We start from the raw sequence: 18,043 nt of genomic DNA, 5'->3' as shown, positions 1-18,043 counted from the left end.
CAGTTCTTAGTTCAATCTATATTTAAATGAAACCTTTAGCAGGAAACTTACATGACTTATTGATATAAATTGTTCATGGCAATTTTATATTTAAGTTGGTAGGCTGCTTTACAAGCCCTGAACTTGACTGAGAGGCCTATAGAGCAGTTAGGATTTCCTAACAGGTTCCTGGCAGTGCATAACCTGCCTTGATTTCTTTAGCTATTAAAGATTATCATTTTTATGAGGTAAGATTAAAGACTGCTTGTGAAAAGGAGATAGATGTTTAAAAATATATCTGTTTTTATTAGCTGCTGTTCAGAAACCATACAGAATTGATTAGTCTGTGGCATTTTCATGTCTTCCTTTTGCAGGAAGTAAAGGTTTTTAGAGCTGTTCCAACTTTTAAAATATTTCAGTTACACATTTCATCTATTGATTCAACTCTGAAGGTTGCAACTGCTGTGGAAGTTGGTTTTATAGTTCTCTTTATGCAGGAAAATACCAATTTACTTAAATGCCAATTTACATTCCTATTTGTGACATCAAAATGATTTTGAAGTTTGAAAGAGGAATTTGGCATTTTCAGAGACAATGAAGGACTTATCATTGATGAAGTGATGCAATAATAACCCAAGTTTTCTGTTTCACATAGATGCATTGGCATGAGGGGATGGAATTTTCAGATTGATCCCAACCAGTGTGCTACATCCAGCCAGTGCAGCAACAGGGGTTCTCTGCTCTCAAAAATGACAGTTTTGAAATAGTGAAGCCTGACAGAAGGATGCTCAAAAAGAAGGTAGAGTGCAATGCACACCTGGCATAAAACTAATTTTTAGATTTTACACAGGAGGATAAACTGAATGGAGGCTTGGGAGAGGATTATTTGTAGGCTGACTTGACTTCTTACCAAAATGCCAGGTTATCTCACTTTGTGAGACTTTGACTATGTGTATAACAAGAAACTCCCATTCAGTATTTTAAAAGTCTCTTTAGAAATGTATTCATCAATACATTCATGCATTTACTAAATGCTTCTGAAAGTCAGGCTTTCTGCTCCCACAACAGTAAGGTAGCACAGTAGCAGAATTTAAACATGAACATAAACATCACGCTCTCTAATGGCTTTCTGGAGGCTTATCATGCTGGTGATCTGGACCTGCCTGGACAGTAAAGCATCCAGAGCACTTTCTGTAAAAGAATATAACCTTGCCCCTTCTGTAAAAGAATATAACCTTGCCCATGATATTTCTTTTGTCTGTATATCATGTATTTTGTGCAAGCTGTCTTTTCTTCTTTCAGCTCATGACACAGGCGTAACAATATTTTTATAAACTGTCTGCAAATTGGTGGCATATAGAGCTAGAAATACAAGCACATAATGATGATTTTTACCATGAAAAAATATTGGAGGTGTATAGGTGGAAAATTATCAAAATCCTTTAGAATGAATGGGAAGATCTACTTTTTCTACTGACAAAATATACATATATAAACTAAAACTTTTTTTCAGTAAATTAGAGCTTTTTCCTAGCTGACCTTTAGAGGGAAAAAATAGTGTTCATATAAAATAAAGCTAACAAGATCTATTGAGCTCTGCTATGTTTTTTAGGTCTGTGGTATATCTAAACACTTCCAACACACACACAAATCAACCAACCAACCAACCAAAAAAGGTGGATAATTACATTTGAAAAGGTAATTTTTTGTGTGTTAGTTCTTGGAATGTTAGGTTTTTTTCTTCTCTTGTATACACAGACAGAACTTCATTGAAGCAGTCATTGATTTCCAATCTTGCATCAAGATTTGCCAGCTCTGAGGCACACACAAGTGAATCCTGCAACAGTATTGGAAACACTGTCAATTTTAATGTGGTATTTTTAATGATCTGAATAAGTGTGGACATCTTATTAATAACGCTATAATACTCATCAGCGATTTTTACAGATACAAATCAAATGCTCAGTGAACTATCTATTATATAGGCCATCTAAGCAACTGAATAGTGAATGCTTCATTTCCCTGGTAACCGTATGCCCTACTTGCTGTCACTGATTCTTCCAGAGGAACCATATTATGCTGTTGCATCAGCCAAATATAATGTAAAAGCACTTGAGAACACATGAGGCCCATTGGTTAAAACAAAAGAGAAAGGCATCATTTGGGGCTATTTAAAAAGTGAATAGAGAACTTAAATTTAGAAATGTCTTAAAGCCACAGGTGCATCTAATAACTATAGATAACGGATATCAGCATCTCTAAGCAATGTATAGCTCATTGTGAATGATGATTCATTCAAATAAATGACTAGCCCATTTATACCAACAGGATTAATACAGGCATATCTGAAGACAGCTCAGAGCTGAATTGTTAATAGCAGTTGAAGCAGTTGTGGAAAATAACATGACCATGACAGTGGTCCACCCTACATCCACAGACAGAAGACATGAGTTCTGCCCTTCCCACAAGCCTGTTGACTTGGGCTTCCATTTACAGCACAACACGACCTGCCCTTACTTGTCCCTAGACAGATTAACAGGACAAATGAGCAACACCACAATGTTGAAACTGGTTATAAAACCAACATGCTGAACAAGATATATAAATTCATCACTTGGAAAATGGAAATCAGCCTGCTAAACTAGCTTTACTTCTAAATGATTTTTTTTTCCTGTGACACAAGTTACTGAGTAATTTTTAATTTATTATAAGAGCAACTGAAAGCAAACAATCGCAGAGAGAGACATTTTCAGTTCTTCTTCATACTGTGGATGAGTGTGCATTTAAGTTAGCAGAAAAAGTTGTTTTTAGTGAAACTAGAACTGAGTCTTAAATTGTCTAAATTCTATGAAATTCAATACATTTGTACATCCTTGAGGGATCCTAGGAAAGAAACTAGTTTACAAAACTGGGTAAATACAGCTGAGTGATTGATAGAATTCATATAAAACTCATTAATTTCAGTGGAGGTTGGACCAAGGTATATTCTTTGAAGCATGGGAGATTACAATTGTAACAAATGTATTATTTTCTATATAAAATATAGTGACTTCATGGCATTTGTTATCTTTTTATATATCTTTTATTACTCCAATCATTTAGCCTTAAAACAATAAATCCTATTTTTCACTGGAATTTGTATATAGAGTCATCTTAGGTTTTCCTGAATAATCATTCAAGTCCCTTGTGGTTTAACTTGATGCAACATGTGAAAGCAAATACCATTGTCATGGCACCTCAATAATCACTAAAGCTAGATGAAAAAAAAATGATAAAAATTAAACAATTAAAAAAGCCTATTTTAAGCACTCTGCTAGATACTTAATTCTCTAATACTGAAAAAAAAAAAGAAAAGTAAAGTAAGAAGTTAAAAAATTCCATTGTTAAGAAATTGGGGATTATTTTGTAGAATGGTTTTGCCTCCAGTATTCTTAAAAGACAACACTAAGCATTTAGGTAGAAAAAAATTTCTAAAAATAGCTGGGAGTATTCCTATATTGACATTTGTCTACAGCACTCAAAAGCATATTCCTTATAATTTAGATAGAATAGCATCTTGCCCATTTTTGAATAAAATGATAAAGTTAAGAAGGTTCTATCATCTAAGTGGGAGAAGAGATTTCAAATTCTAATCTGTATGAATTCATAATTTGAATACTTTAAGAAAGCATGAGTCTGTAGGTTATAATTGTACAAGTATGATCAATATACAAATGTTTGTTTAATGGCACAGTGAATTATCACTCAAAATAATAACAAAAAAGGGTGATCTTAGTTTCTAGGCTGAAGTTATTAGAAGTATCAACATTACCAACAAGTAACATTAAGAGCTAGAATCACTTACAAATCTAGTCACCTATAATATCCTCTGTTCTGCCACTGAAATTGTACAGTTGTGTAGGGAGAATAACTACAACTCACTGGGCAGAAAAGCCAGAATAGAACAGCAGTGATGCCCTTGTTAATGGCATAATCACTCTCCTGTCAGGAAGGTGGACAGGAATACGATATTGTTTGGAGAAAAGGATGGGTAGTAAAGGTAAAGCTGAACATCGACATAAGAAAGCGAAACTGAGCGTTGCAGGACTATGTGCATTTATTTCTAAATTGTGATGCTAATGCATCACAAAAGCATCACAAATGATGGTAAAGACCATCATTTCTACAGCATGAAGAAAGTCTGGGTAAGCTCAGCCAGAATGGTTGCAGACCCAACAATATAGCCATACCTTGAAGTCTGAATGTGCTTACACTCCTGACCGCAACATCTCAGTATTAACACAGCCCTGTGTCCTGCTTTTCTTATCAGGTGGCTCTAGGCAGCCCACTCCATTTCCTCTATAGAAAGCCTACTTTCCTACCACTGTGTTCCAGGTATCCTGAATCCTGAGTACTTTTGTGTACAATTCTATTGCAGGATGGAATAAGTACACATTTTTTTTTTCCCCTCAACATTTCATAGTTGCCTTTGTATTGAAAAAAAAAAGTTTATTCTTTTTACTCAGAATTCTGTTCTGCCATTTCAAGGGTCGAGTATCAGTAACACCAAAAAAAATAAAAATAAAAAAATCACTCATAATTGTATTTAAAAGCAGGCAATGAAACACCTGTTCAGTGGGTGTCTGTGAGCAACCTTGGTTGACCTGAAACCTCATTATGATGATCCCCTTTCTTCTAAGTAGGGGACAATGAGTATTACTAAATGGGCTTCATGTTGCCTCCACAGAAAGGGCCAGTACAGCCTCAGAGTCTGTTTAATTTTTTCAAGATTACTGGGGGAAACTTTCTGTGCTGGTAGAGAAGCAACAAAAAATTGAAGGCACTTATATGGCTTGGACCACAGCATGTGTATTCATGAACATATGGGAATTCTTCAGCCTTTGCCTTGGAAAACTAATGTACTATTTTTGACTGGGTTATTCAGATTAAACCACAAGGAAAGGAGAAAAATAAACAACCCAACAACTCATCAATGCTCAAACCAGCATAAGGGATCACAACTCCTTTGCTTGGAAGCAAAGGAGTGGATCCTCTACAAGGACAGCCTTGGCTTTCTACACCTCCCAGGACCTACTCTGGGAACCAGTCATATAGTTTGATTAAGGCAGACAGTGTCAGGTTCTGACTGAGCAGGAAGAAACCCTAAGGAAAATAATTATTGGAAAATATTTTTATTGGATTCTGTAGAAAATTGAATTTATAGGGCAGTGATAAAATGGCTGCAGTGTCACCTTGTTTTTAAAGGAAAGGTGTTTACTATATCAGATTATCTAGAGCACTTAGAAAAATCTAAGGGGGATTAAAATGAGAGATCAATCTGTAAAAAAAGACTCAGTACTTGGAAAATGGTATTATGTACCTTCATTTGTTATTGTTCGGAGTTTAAGTAGGCACTTGGGCTTTCACACATTCTTGGATTTCTCTCATTATCCCTTTCCTTTTACATACATAAGAGAAAAAGTTAAGTTTCTTTAGTCTCAAACCCTCTTACAAATTATTCAACCATGTCCAATGTTGTAATTAAAATGTGCATGGCATCTTTTTCAGCACTGCAATTTATTTTCTAGTAGCAGCAATTAATTTCTAATAATCTCTACAAAGGAGGATAGCAAAATCTGCTAAATGATACTTTAAGCAATCTCACACACCCTCTTCTTTCAGATTTACTCTGAATTTTTATTTTTCACTTTTTCATTTGCATTTTCAAGAAAGCCTAAAAGTAACTGTCTTATAATTCATTGTAAATCATCTGAGACATTCATCAAACCATCATCTGAACACAAAGCATGCAGATCTGAGAAACATGCTGCAGCTAGAGTAGAGGACAGGTACAAGAGAAGTACAAAGATAAATGAAACCTGAAGAGAAATACACAGATGTCAAGGCAAAGCCAACTGTGTTGCCACAATATAAACAAATTTTCTTCCAACAAACACTTACACAAAACTTTGTTTGCACAGTATTTTTAGCAGAGACTGAGGAACAGAATTTACACACAAAAACTGCCTGCTCAACTCAAAAACTCCTCTAGGTTTGCAATCAGAGAATTACATGGAGATAAAACTACCAGTTATACCACTTTTATACTAAATTTCATATATTTTATATGTTAAGTAAAAGGCAGTTGAAGCAAACTGGAATGGCAAAGCTTTAGATCAAAACATTTTTATAAACCATAGACTGATTTAAAATTATGTACGCTGATGATAAATTGTCTCAAAATAATCTATAAACAGAAAAAAAAGTGAGTAAATATGTCAGTAACATTGTTTAGTGAGAGGAGAATATCTCCCATAAAGTAATCCATGTCTGGATCTGTGGGAATCATTTTGGTAACTAAGACACGTATTCAGTGCACTTGGACCTCAAAGTGTCCTATTCTTCAGCTGAAGGAGATACAAACATGAAGTAATTCTACAGTAAGAATAATGTGGACTTCCTTGGGATTGTGAAGAAAATGAAGAGTTAGGACTGCATCTATAAAGAATTGTAACTATTCCTTTAAAGATTTTTCTTGACTAGAAAGAGGGATTTCCAGTCAAACCTAATCTAAACACAATCTTCTTCCTAAAGTAAGCAAGTAAATCTGTCCACTCAAAGCTGATTTTGCTTCCTCTCTTGAAACATGTTCAGTTGTAATCAAACAAAAGATGTTATACTGAATTTCCACTTGGATAAGGATTCAATTTAGACAGTGTGTCTTAGATAGACTGTCCTAAAGATAACCTGACTAGTTATTTTCAATAAAGCAAGAAGCCTTAGTATTTCATCAGATATGATACAGCCCAAAAAAAATTTTGTGAAGCTTTTAACTTTTATGAGATGTCAGTGCAAGTTCAAGCAAAATTTGCAGGCAATCACTGAACTTTAAGACCTATATCTATCTGCTGCCTAACTTTTTATTTTTCCAAGAGTCCTTTTTATTACGTTTGTTTGTTTTCCATGCATGTAACAAAAAACAAGTCAATTCAGAACAGTGACAACTTTGGTCTTCCATCGATAGTGATTTGGCATGTGCTGTTTATGTTCCACTTCCTGAATGTAAAGACATTGAAAGACTGAAATTCTGATTTTCTTGAATTATGTTATTTTTTCCTCACTAATTAAAATATTACCATGTATTTAGCAATCTAGGTTGATCTTAAAGATATATAAATTAATAAATTTAAAAAATCTTCCTTTACTAGGACTAGCTGGAAGATCATACCTTTATTAACATTCAACTGGCATTTGAAAACACATGAAAGAATAGGTGATTTCATATAGGGCTTTCTGCAGCATACACAACACTGAACCACAGTTAACTCACTGCTTAAAATGGCCAGTCTGAGATCACCTGAAATAATCTGTTTCAGGAAGGGAGACACACCTCCCCATGGGTGGTGATAGCTGAAATTTCTCTGGGTTCTGGTGACAAAAAGGGTCGGTGTATGCTTTCCACTGTTTTGCAGTTAACTTTAAAACTGTTTTTCACATGCTACCATCTGAACTCTCTTTGGGATGTATTTGGTATTGAATTTTTCCTCTGTTGAAACAAAATGATAGAAAAGCCCTCTGAACTCTCACCTCAGCACGTTCTCAGCAGTCCAGCTTAGAAAGCAAGCCTTTATCTCTTTGCTGCATGCAGCCTCTCCACTGCAGCTCAAAGGCCAGGTGGAAATTAAGTGCAGTCTTTTGGATACTGGTAGCAGAATACCTTCCCTCCACATCCTGAGTCACACACCATATGCTTCATGCTTATTCACTGATTTGAATGGATATGCACCTATAGACTTGTAGGTTGTACAACTGTCTGTTGGTAAAAGTAACGGGCAGTAATTATTTGAAATTTTCTACTGCAGTACTGTCACTGCTGTGATTTCCTGCTTTTGTTCATGTCCATCAGAAACGCTTTCCTGAGGATAATCTAACCCCATCTCAGCTTTAAACTTCTGGTTTCTTACTTGAAGTAACTCGTTTTTGAAAGAAAATGTTGAAACACACACTTCACAGTGTACACCATGCTCTGCTCAGCTGAGGGCAGGCCGCAGTTCTCAAGAGCTCTCTGTAGAAGGACTGAACTGAGCAGTGTTTATACAGCAAAGTTTTCCTTTGCTCATCTCCTTGTGTTCCTGAGTTCCACTTTCCCCATCAAAATTTTATATTTTCAGAGAAAATTCATTTTGGAGAAAGAGAATTGCCAGGTGCGGAGCTTCAGAGCTCTCCACAAAGACTATCCCTGTCAGTAGCCATACTGCAGGCATCCTCTTTCACATCTCCCGCTGTGTACCTGATCTCTGAGCTAGATAAAGCATGTCTAAGTCGGAGGAGATGGGAAAAGCTGGTTAAATTTTCATGCAAATTTACTTTTTTAACTTGAAATGTTGTCAAATATGACTGCTAAATGCTATGCACATCTGCTCTCTAGAAACTGGGAAGCATGACACTCTCTGCTAACTGCTAACACCACAAATGACTTGTTTATTATAGTGGATTTCTGTCTAATTCATGTCTGTAATCTGAAGGATAAAATTTTAAGTAATCAGTGCTCTCATATTCCTTGGATCTATTATGTTCTTTATGTATATACTGTACACAGATAAATATGTCTGTGCTGATTTTTCCCTAGCGATTGGAAGAACTATTCCTTAAAACTGTTGGCTTAAGAGCAAAGAAAATACTGCAGCTGAAGCTACTCTGAAACATTAATTATCTCTTTAGTATTGACCTAAGGAAACATGTGACTGAGGCATCCCTGAAAGAGGAGTTAATGTAGTCAAACTAATTAGTTTGGTTGCTTATGAAGAATAGGGCTTTGTTTTCAAAAGCAATGAGAAACTTTCAAATTTCATGAGAGCAAACATATCTTTTTAAATATGTTTCTCACATTTTGCGCTTTGGGAAGTCTTCCTAAGTGAAAACCATTTTGCACAGCAACTAATAAAGGGAAACAATATGAAATGCCTAATCTAGTAGTTTTAGCAAAGAAAATAAAGTAGGAGAAAAAAATAGTTCAAACATTTCTGATTCATATGTAGTATGAAAAGCATTCTTACAAAATATGCGTGGCAGATGTGGTGGTACAGTAATAAAGAATGATTAGCCACATTTCTCATTAGTTTGTGTCCCCCCCCCCCATAATGGAAGCAAAAATTTATCATATCAATTAAATTGTAATTGTAAATTAAATTGTAAAATTAATTAAAATTAATTGTAAAATTAATTGCAAATTAAATTGTAATTGTAAATTGTAATTGTAAATTAAATTTCAATGGTAACCCACAAATTATGTTTATTTTTTTGCACTAAAACATTTCTTTTTGACAATATAGATAAGAAATTAACCTGAAAATCAGTAACATGAATGAGAAGGTATGAACGCACAGGTAAATTTAAAAGTTATTATTTAAGACACTCACTAGACAAAAGTGATAGTTTATTCACAAGAAACAATATATCACTGTACTTGTGCTTCTGTTCAAAGAGGGCTACATCAAGATTTCTTTCCACCTTTCAATAGGTCAATCCTATGTTTATCTTGTCACTCCCAAGGAAAAAAAAAAATAGACTTTAGTGAATGGGAAGAAGCACTGCTCTAGCTGTTTGGGATTTCGGCCCATAACCAGGGCCAGTCAATCCTCTGCTTGCTCCACCCTTCCACCTATTCCACCATTTTTTCTTGAGATCTTTCATCCTTGGGTAGTTGCCCACATGGTGTGGTATTCCTGGTACGGTACATACGGTATTTATCTGCAGATTCTAGAGGACCCAAAGGTCCTCTTTGACTAAGCTTACTCGTATTCAGCCTCTACAACTGGCAGAAGTGCAGCACTCTCATGGGAAAGCAGACAGAACTTGTTTTGTTGTCATCTATTCTTCCTATGAGAATATGCCACTGGTGCTGTGTTGTACTTATCTCTTTTTGCCTGGCCTCCTTGAGCCTGAAAATTCTTCAACTCTGCTGGTGTGTGATGGGGAAACAACTGTTTGTGTTTTAGCTTTAGTCATCCACATTACTTCAGTCAAGACAATGTGGATTTACCCTGTGACATACCTTGTTTACAAGCACAGAGAGACCTTGCCTTTCAGATCAGGTTACAGTCATGCCATTTTGGTCTTCTTTCTCCTGGAGAGCCTTTAAGATTGAGGTCGTCTGGAGTATTCATTGCTGGGTGAATAGGTTCAGCAAGCACAGCTGTGACAGGTATATGAAAAAATTTTATTTCTAAGTAAAAATGTCCACAAGACATGAAAAACCATTTTACAATCCCGCTAGTCATATGTTACTGTGAATGTTACATACCCATTCATGTAGTGTATATATTACTTGAGAAAGTTTGTGTTTTAGCCTCAAATGAAAAGCCTTTCATCCAATTTCATCTAGGCTAATCAATTACATTTAGAACAATAAACATAAATATATATTTACAACTATATATTTATGCTATTCCCAGAATGTGCATCAACACAAATCCTAAGTCACAACTTAACTTGGCTTCTCTGGGAAATCAACTTTACTTATTAAGTATAAATCATTTACTACATAAATATTTTCCTGTTAGGAATAAAGTATAGTATATATCTCTTTTATGGTGGCAATATTTCTCATATCAATCTGCATGCACAGAGAAAGATGTAAATCCAATATAATCATGTTTCATTAAAGAGTTTGGAACTTCCTGTTAGTCTCTTCAGTCTACTTTTCAACTAAACACAGATAAAACTGCATTGATTTAAAACATAGTCTTCCATGTCTGTAATTTCTATATGTAATAAATAATTTTATATTCAAAGCAGAATATGCTTCCTTAAATATGCAAACAAGATGAGTCAAGTGAGAAAGAAGCATCATAAAATAAATGATGTGACTGGCCTGAAGCATTTGAGATTGCAATTGAAAGATGACATTTTTAGGTAGAATCTTATAGCATCTGCAGTTTCTAAAAAGAATAAGATGTAACCTTGCAATGATAGCTCTTAAAAGAATCCCATATCCATTTAAAATTACAAAATTGTCTTGACAGTTAAATGTTTACCTTATGTGAGCTGACATTATCTAAAATGTTCAGAGAACATTGTTGTTCTTACTGATGCTTTTTTTTAAAACCTAATCCTGCATGTGAACAAAAAACTTTGTCCTTAGCTTCGGAGAACACAAAACTAAGCCGTTACATGACATTGTGTATTATTTCCAGAGTGTCTTTTACTTTCAATCCTGTGATACACAAGCTACTCCTAAATACTGTATGTAAACAGCCACAGGATTTTTTATTTTATTTTATTTTTTATTTTAAGATTTAGTATAGTCTATTCTAAGCATGTACTTCAAGTATCTCTGTGTCTAAACATCTAAACATTCAAGCCTATATTCTTGTAGAACTTGTAAGACATCAGTCTAGCAATGTTTTACTTGAAATTATATAAATCCATAAATTAAAAAAAAAATGAAAAAGATTTGCAGCTAAAGAAGGTTTAGATTTTATGTTTGCACCCAACACATAAGAGAATAAGCCACCTGAAGCACACCAAAATATTCGTGGTACCTTGCCAAACTCCTAACTACCATCCTACTTCTTCCATTACTGTTAAGTACATAAGTGCAAGTTCATTGTCTTTCATCTACTCATACATTTTCATACCCCTCTACCTGAGCTCACTGCCATTAGGGTTCTTTCAGAGATGAGCTGACCAACATGTACCTATTTAGCCTGCAAGTCATTGGCATGTGTTTAGCTCTGAAGTCTGTTGCTACTGTCTCAGACATGGAAAAGTATTTGCATGAATGTCAGTTTGTCTTTTTTTATTTTTATCTTTTTTTATTATTTATTTTTATTTATTATTTATTTTTATTTATTTATTTATTACTTTTAGACACACCTTTTTACTTCAAAGACCCTTTTATTTGGTAGTTACTAATTAGTTTTGTTTAATACAATCAATAGTGGTTTTATTTAGCCTTGGAGATACTTTTGGCTTTGTGGATTATGGAAAGGGGAAGACTGGTGACAGCTATGAGACCGACCTCGTGCAGGCATCATTACTAGACATTTCCGAGAACCAAAAGGAAAAGTAATATGAGAGCTGTTCACATGGCTAAAATGCTTCATCAGCATCCATCAGCTAAAATGCAGAGAGAGAAAGCTTTTATTTTGTAAAGACTGGCCACCTTCCAAACAAATGATTCCACCTCCAATCTAATGAGAGCTGTTGCCCAAAACATGTTTCATTGATCCAAATTAATGAAAAGCATATTATATTTCCCATATAGATGAACACTATATGGAAAAAACACCAAGCTACTCTAAAAATCAACTTTTGTCCTAAGCCAAAACTTATGAGAATTTTGTATTTTATAGCCTCCAGCAGCTGCTGTGACACTTATGCAGTATTTTTGGGCTGAGTTCTTTGGAGCATGGCTCTGCTTTGGAGTAGTTTTCACATGGCATGGTGAAGACAGGAACTAGCAAGCCTTGATAAACATGTGGCAGAGTCTGAATTACTGACATGTTAGATGTTTCACTCATCTCACATTTAGGCACCTATTGCCTCCTGGAATCCAAAGTCTCCTGGTAAACACCTTTTCTTCATATATAATGCATAGATCAAGTAAGAGTAAGATATACAAGACTATCAGAAAGCTATGCCATTAGCAAATGTTAAAAAAGAACAAAACTAGGAAGTATCTTGAACTTCTTTCCTTTGGGGCTTAAAAGATGACTTTACATATCTTCTGTATCCAGCTGGATTATGATTTCTACTCCAGCAGACAAGGCTACACAGTTTACAGAGCTCCTTCACTACACTTCCGAATTACTGTCTGGTTGAGTCAGAGAACCACAGAATTTTAACATGAATCTTACTAGACAACTGGTTGTTTCCTACATTTTCTGCTACACCCACACTAACTTAGAAGTAGTGGAGAAACGGTCTGCTTTTGGGTGGGATGGTATTTGTCACCTTTACAGAAGTATTCTTTTTAAAGAATAGTTGAAAGACATGATCTATGCAATTTTCTTAACATTTCTTAAGAATTACCATTCTGCATTGAAGTCTGATGAATTTGAAGAGCTCTGCCCTTATGGCACACACAGCAGAGTATGTGTCCAATATTGCTTAAAAAATATATACTTCCATGTTTTTCAGTACAAAGCACTGTGCACCAAAGTTTATTTTCATGACTCATTTGAAGCAGAACACCTCTTATGCAGTGCAGAGAGCTTAACTGTGCATACCTATCCTTTCAAATACCAGAAATCCTACACAAAATTACTCTTAGAATCCCATTATCGTGTTGAAAATATAATCACCAGTAGATTGCTACTTTAGCACAAAATGGAAGTTTTATAACTTAACCTTACAATAATATAAATGGCTTATCCTGAAAAATATATGCAAGCAAAACATGATGAAAGATGTTTTAGGGCCTTTATGAAATGGAAGTGGAGCCAGTCTCTTCTCACTGTTAACCAAAGACAGAATGCATATGAATATCACAAAGCTGCACCAGGGGAGGTTCAGACATGATATCAGGAAAAGTTTCCGGTGTTAGACCACCCTCACAGTAAAGAGCAAGCTTCATAAAGAAGTGTCATAAAGAGGTGGTTGATGCCCCATGCCTGTCAGTGTTTGAGAGGCATTTGGATAACATCCTCATTATTATAAAGCATATTATGTTCTTCAGCTTTTGGTTATCCCCTTGAAGTAGTCAGGCATTTGGACTAGATGATGTTTCAAGGGTCCTTCTAAGCAAACTGTTCTATTCTAACTCAAACTGAAGACAGTGTAGTTAGTGTCTGCTCTAGAGTTGCACCCCTTAAAACTTTTGTCTGCTGTGAGACAAAGCTTGATTTGTAGACAGTCTGACTCAGCAGAATATTGCTTTGCTGAAGGATAGTTAATATTGTAAAAAGTATTTAGTTAGCTTTTTTTTTCCTGGCAACTACCTAAAACATAGAGGTTTGACAGTATTACATCAATCTAGGAAGTATCACTGTCTTTATAGAGTAATAAGAAATTTTCCTAATGCCTGATATGGGGAGAAAATTATTATTACATTTTCTAAAACTACACAAAACTTTATTTTGTTACATTACTGATCAATGCAACACCTACAGAAGTAGTAACAGCTGCAAAATCTGTGGAGAGGAAGATAGGCTGCAGTTGGTAAAATTATTGCTGTGCTCATCTTAAACAGTTTTATGGAACTACTCCAGCAGTTTGAAAGTTTCTGAGGATTTCTTTCATGCGTTCTTTAGGACTGAAGATTTCCGCAAGTCGCTGCTCTATCATCATATTAAGTCACCATATAAGCTGCCTACAAAATTAAAATTATGTACTTCAAAATTAGTGCCTTGCTATTAAAAATAAAAAGTTGTGTGTTTTTGTTTTTTGTTTTTTTGTTTTTTTTTTTTTTTTTTAATTTAAGAAGAAACTAAAGAGTCAAACAGATTCTGTACTAGTACTGCTTCAAAACAGTGGGTCCAAAAGCCTCCATGGAAAAATTCAGAGTATATTCCCTGCCTCCCATAAAGTACCTGCAGGGTGTGTACAAGAGGGCTTCTGTGCCAGGGCACAGCACAAGCAGGTTTTCTCCACAGGGCTGGGAGCAGCAGAATCACAAACTAAGGGCAAACCCAACAGAGGCTGTGTTCTCACTGACCGGCTGCATCCAAGTTGTGTGCTGAAAACAAGGTCCATTGATGGCCCAAGACACTGCAAGTTGATGACTGATGTCCAGGGTCCAGCTGGGAGCAACAAAGGAAGCAAAACTACGTGCTGGGTCCCAGGCTCAGCTAAGCAGAACTGGAAGCAAGCATGCTTACACCATGAGCCAGGAAAGAAAACAACAGAAGACTTGAGCTTAAATAGTGCCCCAGACCTAAAGGCAGAGAGTGTGTGGGTGAGGGTCCCAGGTGACTGCTCAGGGCAATCAGGGCCTCTTGGTGACCTCTGGGCATTGCCAATACTGGTGGTTGTCCTGGACCTTCTTCCTGCAGCCAAGCCTGTTGCCTCACCTTGAGTATTCCTTCCATCTCCAGAAATTAAATGGAGCATTTGCCCAAAATGCCTTTTAGAATGTAAAGTAACAAGCATCAAAACACAAACTTTTAAGCAGATACTTCTTTTTTTTTTTCCAGATGCCTACCTGAATAAATCACCTTCTCCAGCTGTCAGTCACCTTCCACCACAGCAGGATGTCTGTGGCAGGGAAGAGACATGAACCTGGAACCCCCCAGGGTGGTAGCTCAAGCTCCTCAGACATAAGCCAGCTCCTTATTATATTGGGACATTTCATTATTTATTGCTGTGAGATAAAGCTGCTGTAAGTAAGTCTGAATCATTATATATCACCTGATGCTTTATTGAAGCTACAGCATTTTAGCTTTGACTGAGTCTGATCTGGGACAATTATGACAGGGTTTTTTACCTTTCTATCTAGGGAGATTACTAGGTACACTTCAAAAATGAGGAGCAATGAATTTATGTGGCTGAAGTTCAGATGTGAATATTTCTTTTCCACATCCTTTACTGAAAGGTCATCTTGATTACTGCTCTAAATTCCAGAGTTAGCCTTTTAATGAAGGATGATTGCTAAAACATATTAAAGTATACCACTAGAAAACAAAATTATCCTCTTCTCATCATCTTTGGAGAAGAGGGATAACACTTCAATGCCTGGATATTTTTTGATTTATGCTGCAAGAAATTTTAAGCTTGCATGTTGTATCTGTGTCTTCCCCATCATCACAACCAATGCACTGTGGACAAAACAAAAAGAGACTGGAATTTCTTTTCTGTCACTACATTCTTACAGTCCAGTTTCAAGGAAAAACAATCCCCATCGCTAGTGTGAGACCAATTTATCCAGGCTGATTTTGGAGATGCAGATGTATGTATGCAACTATAGAATATGTAAGTAAAAACATTGCTCTGCTGAAGGGTATTAGCTTGCAACAGCTTTGAAACCTATTTGGCTGGCATAGTGTTTGTTTCATAGATCTAACTTACTGTCAGCAAAACGTGGAGATGCATTTTGTGGTCATAACATTCATGCTCAAAATTTGGGGTGGAGAGGGGAATGGTGTGATTTTCTGTATCATCTTATGGGATCATCTGTCCTCCTCTAATAGCTTTTGAATATATTAGCCAGTTTCAGCTAAATGTGACCAAGGGGTAGAAGTCCCAGCGGAATTCTATTCCTGATCTACTGAGAGACATGGAAAAAATATAGTAATTTTCATTCAGGTATCAGCCTGCTGATTAAAAGCTGCATGCCTATCCACCATGCATATCTCTAACCCAACCTTAGCACAGGTGTGGCAAAGATAAATAAGAAACAGGAGAAGAGGCAGAGGATTCTGAGGGAAGTTTAGAGAAGGTGGCAAGAGACATCAGAAGGTGAAGAGAATTTTTTGTTTTTGTTTTAATGGGAGCAAAGTGACGAGTCACAAATCTTCTGGCAACCCAGACATGTTAGTTACCCCACTCACAAAACAGCTTGTTTTCCGTGAAATGATTGATAAACCATTCTCATCACAATTAACAATTAAATTTCAATTAAGTATAGAAAAATTGTTCTTTCCTAAAAGTAGTGACATGAAGATAATTTTATTGAGACTGATTAGCTTGTGGTGGAAATGCAAGGGAATTTGATAGTGCTATTCATTTGTGCAGCTGTTCTAATGTATGCATTTTTTGTACATTCATGATAACCCGTCTTTATATTAGTTTCTACTCCTATGAAAATGGATGGAAAGAGTCAGAATGACAAATCCTGGTTCTCTGACTCATTGCAAATGAGAATTGTGTTCAGGTATCTGCTGTAACCTTGTTGTGGCAGAGATCGTCACTCTCAGAGTTACACAGATCCTTCCGGATACAGTGCTTCAGACAGAAATAAATAAGGAGAGTCTCAAAGGTTTTGATTTGAGCCTGTTTTATCAGTTCTCTAGCCTTAAAGCTGAAGACATTTTCTACTATACTGTTTCCTTGCTTTTGGTAATATTAAGAATGTGGAAACAGAATAAGCAGACAATTTAATCAGAGTGTAATTTTAATACTAGTAATGCAGATGTTTTCCAAAACAGAAGCAGAAACTAAACATAAAAGGCTGAAAGACTTCATAATTTCCCATAAATTATTAAAAAGTTATTATATTTAGCTAGTAGGACATGAAAGTTTGCAATTTTCTCAGAGAAGTTTGAAATTTAAAAAACAGTTTAAAAAGGAAGGAAGGAAGGAAGGAAGGAAGGAAGGAAGGAAGGAAGGAAGGAAGGAAGGAAGGAAGGAAGGAAGGAAGGAAGGAAGGAAGGAAGGAAGGAAGGAAGGAAGGAAGGAAGGAAGGAAGGAAGGAAGGAAGGAAGGAAGGAAGGAAGGAAGGAAGGAAGGAAGGAAAAAGATAAACCTGCTTTATATAATTAGCTTATATTTGGAATTACCCCATGATGCCTGGCTGGAACAGTATATATCTGTATAATTTCTGTACAGAAAACAAAAACCAAATATATCCACATAAGTTGTTTTTCTTTTCTTTTCTTTTTTTTTTTTTTTTCCTTAATATCTTTTTCAATGTCTTTTTTCATATCTTTCACTTCATTGTTTTCTCTGTGATTGTGTAGACTATATAGAGGCCTCATAAGAGTAAGAAGAAATCTAATTTTCAGGCATAGTTCTTCATTTCCTTTCATCTTCTGTAGACATAAGTAGCAAAGTGATTTAAAGGAAGCTAAAAACCTGCCTAATTTAGAAGTACCTCATTTTGCCAACTTTCTTCAAGTTCTAGTGATAAGCTGGTCCAGCGCTCTAGTGTACTGCTAAGTTGTTTCCAACTTTAGATGTAATTTAATATCTTGATATTTGGAGATTTATCTTTCTACTTTCATGGAGTTTCTCTCTTGCTCTCCTTCTCTCTTTCTTTCTCACTTTGTTTTTGTATCTGGATACTTGCATTTTTCTGCATCCAATTTCAGAGAGGAGGTTACCTGTAAATCACAGTCAGTTTTAGCTCTCTTGTGGTCAGTGAGTCAGCAGCCAAGCAACCGAAATTTTTTCTAGCAATGCTCAGATAGCCTAAATTGTTTAACAT

General features: G+C 35.8%; 1 long non-coding RNA gene across 2 annotated transcripts; it reads right to left on the bottom strand.

Annotated features, from left to right (window-relative positions):
* Positions 1-1,214: 1,214 nt before the first annotated feature.
* LOC137856106 (uncharacterized) lies at positions 1,215-14,787 on the bottom strand. Of its 2 annotated transcripts, none has more exons than XR_011096201.1 (3): positions 14,493-14,787; positions 10,013-10,153; positions 1,215-1,816 (listed from the first exon to the last, which is right to left on the bottom strand). It is a non-coding gene; the product is annotated as an uncharacterized lncRNA (long non-coding RNA). The 2 variants fall into 2 exon arrangements; XR_011096200.1 differs by having other exon boundaries at positions 14,618-14,787.
* Between the last annotated feature and the right edge of the window lie 3,256 nt (positions 14,788-18,043).

The sequence above is a fragment of the Anas acuta genome, chromosome 4 (genome assembly GCF_963932015.1).
Source record: "Anas acuta chromosome 4, bAnaAcu1.1, whole genome shotgun sequence".
Taxonomy (NCBI): domain Eukaryota; kingdom Metazoa; phylum Chordata; class Aves; order Anseriformes; family Anatidae; genus Anas; species Anas acuta.
This window is presented reverse-complemented; position numbering and strand designations above follow the sequence as displayed.